The following is a 10,046-nucleotide window of genomic DNA, read 5'->3' on the forward strand; positions in this document are numbered from 1 at the left end:
GCACAGCCTCTTTCATATACGGAATAATTTCTGTTCGTTTTAAGATTTAATGTCGCTCCTTACTTTCAGTTTAAAAAAACTTTTTTTTTATTTAAAGGCTGCGAAAGCGGGGGTTTGGGGGCGGCAGCCCCCCAACTGTGCCTCCTAATCCCTGTACGTTTTAAGGTTCGACCTTGTAACTCAGCCTCTTTAACTCTTTAGAAAACGTAGTTTTTTTCAAATAATTTCTGCACGTTTTTGTACAGTTTATTACTTATTATTGCTTGACTAACTGTTAGCTGATCGTGTCAGGAGTTAAATTTGGGGGGCTGCCGCCCCCCCCAAACCCACCGCTCTTGAACATTCTTGTGTTAAGGCTTTTAATTCCTGAATACTGAAATCACGTCGTACAGGGTGCCTCCTAATCCCTGTACGTTCTAAGGTTCGAACTTGTGACTCAGCCTCTTTAACGGCCCTCTCAAACTGTGCCTCCTAATTCCTATACGTCTTAAGGGTTGACCTTGTAACTAAGCCTCTTTAACTCTTTAGAACACGTAGTTTTTTTTAAAATAATAATCATAATCAGGTTAGACATACTTTGTTATGAAAATTGACGCGCAGATATTTTCATAACAAAGCATGTCTAACCTGTTTATCTGTATTATTTGAAAAAAACTAAGGTTTTTGCGTAAATGTAAATTCGGGGGATAATTTTTTCGGTCTGAAAATATCAAAAGGCCCTAACAGGTCGAATTCTGCTTCGAATGAGTCCTCATTCAACCGGATCCGTTGCCAACTGTGGCCTGTAGGCGTGGCTAAGAAAAAAAAAGGAAATGAATTTTAAGTGGCTATATTTGGTTTTTTGAAAACAGGGAAGGAGTGATCGGATTGAGATTAAATTTCGAGGATAAGCTCCCGGGCCCTAGGAAAGCTTAACCTATAAATTTCAGCCCAATCGGACAACGTTAAAGGGGGGCTGTGGTGGGTGGGTCGAAACTTCCGGCCCAGTTTACCCCATGAAGATAAAGTCGGAGGAGGATGAAATTTTGCAAGTTTCTTAGTTTGAGCTTGGGCTACAAAATGCGATTACCGCCGTCTCTCTGCGACCTCTAGGACCTGAAATCGCTTAACATTGTGGTGGGTCGCCTCTTTATAGAGGCACAAGTGTGCCTCCTTGATTTGACATGTTGACTAAATTGAAGTTTATCATCAATGTGTATTCCAAGGACTTTATGACAATTGGTTACAAGCAGTTCCTCTCCAAATAGAGTAAGTTGGGGAGGTCTAATATTCCTCTTAGATGTGAACAACATAACTTTAGCTTTAGATGGTTCAAAATCAAGATCTGTTCCTAGGAACCATGACTCTATTTGGTCTAATATTTCTTGGACAACTTTTTCTGCTTCTTCCACTGTGTTTTGGATTGTCCAAGTATTATTATCATCTGCAAAGATTCCTCCTTTGCAGTTATTGTCTTCTAGAGGGATATCAAATTCTCCAACATTATAATAGTCTGGTCCAAGAACACTTCCTTGTGGAACACCTCTTTCCACCTCAATTTCCTTTGATCTTTCTTGTCCTAAAGTCACAGCAATTTTTCTATCTGACAGGTAGCTCAGAGTGAATTTCATCAAATTTTCATTAATTTTTGCTTTAGATAAACCTTGTAGTATCTGTCTGTGAACCAAATTATCAAAAGCTCCTTTAACATCCAAGAACACTGCAATCATTACTTTGCCATTATCAAGTGCATCAATGTCTCTCTGCATCCTTATCAGGTTATCTACTGTATTTCTCTCTCTGCGAAAACCTGTCTGAATATCCTGCAGCAGGTTAGCTTCATCTATTGCAAATCTCAGTCTTTCCTTTACTAGCCTTTCATATATGTTACCTCCAACTGGGAGAAGAGTTATAAAACGATGATTTTCTACTTTGTATGGTTTATTTGGTTTTGGGATCATGATAGATGTGCCATTCTTCCAAATTGTAGGGAAATTGCCCTCCTTCCACAATTTGTTGATGAGCTGTAGCAGAATATCCTTCCATTTGTCAGTCAACCTTTTAAAGAAAACAGGGTATATGTTGTCACTGCCAGATGAAGTCTCTGGTAGTGTCTTTAGAACAAGTTCAAATTCTAATTTTGAGAAGGGTTTGTTGTAATTTGATACTGATTGTTGCATAGAAAGTTTTCTTGCTTTAGTGAAAGTTGTTGAATGTGGGCTGGTTCCTTCAAATGGATCTTTCTTACCTATTGTCTGGTGGAGATGTCTTGCTCCTGCCTCAGCTTTTGTTTTGTTATCAGCAATCACTTGTCCTTGGTAGGTTGTTGGCCCCTGCGGATGGTGGTACAATTCTCTCCTATTCATCTTTCTTATGAAGGTATACACTTTTCCAAATGGATCTCTGAAGTTGAGATTTGAAACAAAATGCTTCCAAGATTCTGCTTTAGCTTGATTTATTGTTTTTCTAATTTCTGCCTGGGCCAATATTTTTTTTCTATAATTTTCAATTGTCAGAATCTTGTTGTAATTGTTTGAAGCTTGGTTTAGTTTCTTCTTATTTAAGCTACACTGTTCATTCCACCATATTGGTTCATTCCTAGTCTTGTTGCCCAATGTCTTGATGGGGATAGTCTTCTTAGCCACTTCCATCAGTAGATCTTGTAATCTTTCAATTTTCTTCTCTGTTGTCATAACTGTTGCCAGTTCTTCTTCAAGACTTATCCTTGTAAGTTCTTCCTGGAAGTAATCCCAGTTAACTTTCTTCAATTTAAAGGTAGGGCGTGTTGGTGGGGTTTGACTTCTTAGTGTAGATTCTTTATACTCAATTATCACTGGCTCATGACCACTGGTTAAGGTTGGTTCAGGAGTTAAACTTATATTTAGTTGATTGATTATTGCTACTGCAGATAATGTCAGATCAATGGTAGAGTATACTCCTGTAATTGGGTTTCTTCTAGTTTGAAGTCCAAGTGGGGTCACTAGGCCAATGTCATCATTATTATCCAGAGCACTTAGGATACCTATACCACTATGATTATGAGATCCACATAAACACCAGGCATCTGAATGGGCATTAAAGTCACCAGTAATAATAAAAGGCTCTTTGGCTTTAATCACTTTTTTCACTTTATTGAAAATGTCCTCTATTTGTGGCTCATTTCCATTGGAGTTGTATATATTAACAATAACTTTTGTATTCCTCTTACCCAGGAATACTTGGCAAGCTACCATCTCAATTTTAGAACTTGTGATGTCTTTAATATCTAGTTTTTGAAACATTAATGACTTTTTAATGCATATTAATATTCCTCCTCTTGACTGTTCTGCTCTATCTTTTCTTATTACTTCATAATTTCTAAGTCTCCATGAATTCTGGGGTTGTAGCCATGTTTTTTGAAAGCATCCAACATCAATTTTTTCTCTTTCTAAATGGCACTCTAATAAATCCTTTTTGCCTTTCATAACAGATTGGATGTTAAAAGATAGCAACTTCATTCTGGTTTATTTGCTAGATTCCAAACTTCTTCTACATTGATTTAAACTTTGAACAGTGAGTGCATAAGTTGACATAACTTCACTATCCTATCTTTCATTTCTAATTCCTTGATGTCTATCACTTCTGGCATTTTGGATACAAATAACACTAGCTGTTGACGGGTGTTTTTTGGTTCAAGGGGCGGTTGCTCTTTCACAGCCTTCTTGTTCAGTGCATCTGCATAACTCCGGTATGCATTAGCTGCTCTTTTCATAGGTATGTTTTGGGCAACTGCAATTTTTATGTTTTCATGGCTTTGTTGGCGGGCTGAGCAGCTACCAGATGTTGCTGAATGTTTTTTCCCATATTTAGTATGGACATACTTTTTGTAGTGTCTCGACACTTTGGTTTCTAGTTTTCAGGGACACTTATAAGAAGAGTGTTTTTTTGCACACCTGAAGTATAAAGTATAAGGCATCCTACATTTTTCTTGACTGCGACCAAACTTTTTGTCATTTAAAGCACTGAATAATTGGTCAGTTGTATCTCTCAAGACTTTTTTTTCTTCTATATAGCCAAATACACTGGGGAAGAGAGTTACTCTCAAATGCTACACAAATACTCAGGCTATCTTCTAATTTTTTGGTCTCTCGGTTGTATGTTCAACCTCTTTAATTCCTTAATCTCAATATTAGTTTCTACCCTGAAGTCTGTCAGCAGTTCTTCCTTTGAATAATCTAGTGCTATTTGCTTGATTACACCATAGCTGACCTGTCTTTTCTCTTCAGGTGCTACATCAACAACATCTAGCTTCTGAATTTTCATTAAAGTCTTCAATGCAGTTTGTGATTGAACATATACTGATAGTCTATTTCTATCATAGTTTGAGTAAAAGTCAAATTTTTCTGTTTGGAGAATTTTCTTAAGTTCTAGAGTGATTGCTCTGTCTGATGGAAGTTTTACCTGTGAGGTGAAAACCACTGTTAGATTAGTCCCTGATTCACTGCTTATAAACTCACTAGCTGCCTCTATTCTGTTATTTCTAGCTCTGAATTTCTCTGGAAATCTTTCAACTATAGGAGGTTTAACAGTTTTTGAAGTTTCTTGCTCAAGAGGTGAGCCACTTCTCTTACCATTTCTTTTCAGTAAATCGCTGATCCCTTCAGCCTCCATAGGATTTACAACATTTGTGATGTCCTCCTCTTCTTCCTGGGGGAGGGGAGGATAATCAACTGACAACCCTGAAAATCTATTATGGACATTTACTGAGGGTACAAATTGTAAATTTTGGGTTTGAGGTGCATGATATAAATGACCTTGATGACTTGAATATGGCAGAGGTGCATAGTAAACTGTAGGGGGACCTTGAGTATCTTGATATGTTGAGTGAGGAAATTGTATAGGTGTTTGATGGGGCTGTCCAGAGTATACTGAAAATGGCTGGGTGTGAGATGGTGAGTATGCTATGTGTGGTGGTGAGAATGATGTTTGTGGAGGAGACAATCCTACTAGTGCTGATGTTGATCCTGTTTGTGCATGGTTTGTCTGTTGTGGATGGCTAGTTCCCACTGTGACACTTCCCCCAGGGGGAACCCCCATTAGAGGGTGGGAATTCATTAATCGATCTTAATCCAAATATTGTAAAGGCTCTTACCCGAAATCAAAACTTCAGAATGCGAAATAGTCTAGAAAATAAGCCTGGGCAACAATTTTTTAATTTTACCGCGTTGTCCGTTTTCCTCGATCGATAGGCTAATCTTTCATCATCATCATTAAGGGTTTTGAGTTCCCCTTTGTGTTGAACACCTTGTGAACCAAATCACTGTTTTATATGTATCACTTCACATAACTTAAATGTTTTATAGCATCGAGTCTTTTCCAATTTCCTTAAAGAATTGTATTACAATTCTGACTATTTTCAGGTTGTCTTCTAAGTCATTCAGCCCTCCAAGAATGGAGTGCAAACTTATTGGGTCAGGCCTCCCTCTGAAGAAAGCATATATCTTGTCTCTTTGCTCCTGATACTCCTCGCAATCCAATATTAAATGTTCCACAGACTCTTCTTCCGAACAAGTCATGCAATTGCTGTCTTCACCGTAAAATCTAGCTCTGTAGTTATTTGTGCCACAGTGTCCTTACCTCAATCTAAACAGTAGACGTCCTTTGTGTCTGCTAAGGTTTTTATAAATTGACTTTTCAAAGTTCCAATGCAGCTTTCTTGTAACAAATAAATTGCCAGTCTGATCTCTCACATTCTCAAAGCTTTCTCGTAATACAGCTTTACGCACACATTCCAATTGACTGATCACTATGGGGGTAGAAGAATTATGAACCATTCCTTCTGTGGCTGCATGTTTGGCTTTGCTATCTGCCAATTCATTTCCTATTATTCCCACATGTGATGGAACCCACTGCAATACTATTCTCCTCGATTCCATCAACACTAACAACTTTGAATAACATTCAGCTATTTCTCCTGATTTGTACCGATCTGCCTGGAATGACTTAATGGAAGAAATCACAGCTTTAGAGTCAGAACATATCAATATGCCAAAATATTCCTCGTGCACTTCTGATAATGAAACTCAAGTGCTTCTGCAAGAGCTACTGCTTCTGCTTGGAAAACTGATGCTTTACTGTGAAGTTTAAACTGTTTTGAAACATTCATTTTAGGGACAACAAATGCAGCACCAACCATCCCTTCATTTTTCGATCCATCTGTATAAATGTCTAAGAATCCTTGATACTTTTCTAACTTCCATATCCGGAAACAGGTATTCCAATCTAAGTTATTACTCTGCTTAAAGTCCAAACCACATACTACAGATTTCTCTTTCCAAGGAGGTGGTAACACCACTTGAGGTACTCTTAACATCTCAGTGAACTTCAGTTCAATTCCCTGAGGTTTTGCAATACTGTCACATTGCTCAAATATATTTGCCTGGAACCTCTTATTTTTGGGGTTTGCAGTGATGATTCTTCCTTGTTTTATAACTCTTGACTTCAAAGGGTTGGTTTTATCCGCTATCCATAATCTTTGCAAATACTTCAATACACTTATTTTCCTTCTAGTCTCAAGTTCTGGTAGACCACTTTCAGATAGTAAGAATATCACTGGTGTTGTTTTTCTTGCTCCAAAAGCAATTCGAACATCAGAGTTTTGTATGACATCCAGTTTTTTTAATGTTGAATGTAGTCCAAACCCATATATCACGGAAGCATATTCAATTTTGGGTCAAATATACTTCACATAGAACTCGAATAATATATTTGCCTTCATCCCCCAAGAGTATGAAGTGAGCAACTTCATAATATTCAATCTGTTCATACACGTAGCACGAACCATTTCAACATGTGGGTATCAACTCAGTTTGTCAGTAATTACACACCCAAGGACCTTAGTCTGTTTCACGTACTCAATAGGATTACCATTGAGATAAAGAATGGGTAAGTTCGTTATTTTCTTTCTAGTAATCACCATCATCTTAGATTTGTGAGGGGAAAATTTCAAATCAATTCCCTTGGTCCAATGTTCAATTTGTTGTAATGTGGATTTTACAACCTCCATTGTCTCTCCTAGTGTTCTTGCTACTGCCCAAAAAGAACTATCGTCAGCAAATATCATCCCTTTCGACTCTCCATTCTCAATCGGTATATCATATTCTGCAATATTATAATAATCAGGACCAAGTGCTGATCCTTGTGGAACCCCGCGTCTTCTTCTTAATATAATACTAGACTCTACAGAGCCAACTCTAACAGTGTCTTCTCTTCCTGACAAATAGTTCTCAGTAACAGCTAATGTCCTTCCTCTGATTCCGGCTTCCATAACCCCACTCAATATCTGACGATGCACCATTGAATCAAAAGCACTATTCACATCCAAATGGACAATAACCATAATCCATCCGTTCTGCAATGCATAAAGGGCATCTTGTTTAAAACAGAGCAGGTTTTCAACTGCGCTTTTCTTTCTCCTAAAACCACACTGGATATCTTTTAGAAAACCCCTCTTTTCTATCTCCCAATTTATCCTCTTTTTTATCAGTCTTTCAAAAACTTTACCTAATACTGGTAACAGTGTGATAAATCGATAGTTTTCTATTTTTGACATATCCTTACCAGGCTTAGGTATCATCACGGCCTGGCCTTTTTTCCAAATAGTAGGGAACACTCCACTGTCTCAAGCAAGGTAAATTACTTCCAATAACGCATCCATCCATTTATTAGGCATTGCTTTCACGAATCGTGAATGAATCATATCAGTGCCTGGGGAAGTATCTGGAAGACTCGTCACAATATTTTCCAACTCTTTCATGGTAAATGGCTGGTTATAGGGTTCATCGTTACCAACTTTACTAAGTCTTCTTACTTTTGCTGTTGATCGTGCTACCTCATCATGAAAGGGATCTTCTCTTCCGATAGTCTTTAATAAATGCTTTGCACCTCCATTGGCTTTTTATAAATCACTAATCAATATTTTGTTTTCAAAAGTAAGGTGGGGGGGGTTTTCCTGTCTTATCACCTTTTGCTTTAATATTATTTATAAACTGGTAAACTTTAGACACTGGCTTCCTAAAGTCCAGACTTTCAACAAATTCTCTCCAACTTCTACGTTTTGCCTCAATCACACATTTTTTAAACTTGGTGTAAGCCTTTTTAACTGCAGCATAATTCTCGACTGTAGATATCTGCTTGTAAATGTTTTGCTGGCACTTTAACTCCTTTTTGAACTGACTGCACTCCTCATTCCACCACTTTGAATAATTCCTTATGGTTTCACATCCATCAGACATGGGTATAGAGTTTTTGGCTGCTATTATGATTCCATCTTGAATAGCTTTCACTTTGTCATCCAAGGACTGTGCTTGCTGCACAATTTGTTTAATATCCATATTTTCAAGTTGACAATTAAATTCCTTCCAATTTTCCTTTCTAATCTTAAATCTTGGAATGCTAGTTGTTTGCTGTGGACATGGCTTATCCACGTGTACTAACACTGGTAAATGGTCACTATGCAGTGTAGGATCTTCTACCACCTCAACATCTACTTTGTTGCAAAATCTAGTCCTTGTAAACACCAAGTCTATAGTTGAATAAGTACTGGATTGCACATTCTTTCTTGTAGGTAAACCCTTAGGAGTGGCCAAGTATACATCTTCTTCAAGTAAAAATTGTTCTATACTTTTTCCGGAGTCATTAATTAAGTCACATCTGCACCACATTTTACTGTGTGCATTAAGGTCACCAACTATTAAAAGTTCTTCTGCTTTAGGTACCTCATCAAAAATTTCAGCTGCCAAGGAACCAACTTCCTTGTTGTTACCGCTTGGATTGTAAATATTCACAATGTTGATCACAGTTTTGGAGTCAAGATATAATTTACATCCAATTACCTCCACTTCTTCTGAAGGCTCATCACCATTATCAATGTCCCACTGTTCATAATGCAAATTTGTACGGACTGCAATCATAACACTTCCTCCATCCTTTGTTATTCTATCTTTCCTTATTATACTAAATCCATGATATCCTATTTTAATGTAAGGTTAAAGCTATGTATCTTGAATGCATATGATATCCAATTTCTCTTTAATTGCATAACAGCATACCATGTCCTTCTTCTCCTTCATCACTGAACATGCATTCCAAGAAAGTAACTTTAAAGTCATTTGTCAGTACGCTTGCTTCGTATTGCTTCACAATCAATTGGTCCCATATTTAATTCATTGATAAATGAACAAAGTTTTTCCACTTTCTCCAGCAGGGGAAGGCTGGCCATATCTAGCAAATCTGGGGATAATAATAATCCAACAAGAATTTTTGTAACTGTGTCTGATACTCTTCTATATATGTCTTGTTCGGTTCCTTGGTTTGGAACACCACTACGCTGTGTTGACTTGGCACTTTGAATTTGGTTACTGTGAATAGCTTGGGCATATGTTCTGTACATAACTTGTGCTCTCCTATACCCCATTTTATGTTTTTCTGCCATTTCCAGAATATTTCTATTTTGCTGCCTAATTGGACACTCCCTTGATGTTGAAGAATGGCAGCCTTTACAATTGGCACATTTGTAAAATTTAACTTTTTCTGCAGGATCAATATTTTTGAGAGGACTGCTCACAGACCCGTGCTTTCCACAGCACCTCAAACAGACTGGCTGATTTGTTCTGCAATTTTTCTGTACATGGCCATAACGCTGGTATTTAAAACACTGGAGAATTTTACGATTGTAGACAAAAACTTCTTTTTTCCTTCCGCAGCACCATACACTGGGTGGCAGAAAATTGCCTGTAAAAACGACCATGACCGCATAACTATCCTCAAGTTTCTTTAAATCCCTGTTATATCTCTTTTGACGAATTACTTCTGTAATCTCAACAGATGACTCTATGCATTCTTTAAGTTGTTCATTGCTTAGATACAAGGGCACTTACTTGATGATTCCTCTTTTAATGCATTGCTTCTTTTGTCCCCTTACTGACACACCTCCAATAGATTGTATTTTCATTACTTTTTCAGCTTCTTCATTGTCGTTGAAATGAACTATTAATACATTCCTTTCTCTGTTCGATTCAAAATAAAAC

The sequence above is a fragment of the Artemia sp. Qi Xiang Cuo genome, chromosome 14 (assembly GCF_049724085.1).
Source record: "Artemia sp. Qi Xiang Cuo chromosome 14, ASM4972408v1, whole genome shotgun sequence".
Lineage (NCBI taxonomy): Eukaryota > Metazoa > Arthropoda > Branchiopoda > Anostraca > Artemiidae > Artemia > Artemia sp. Qi Xiang Cuo.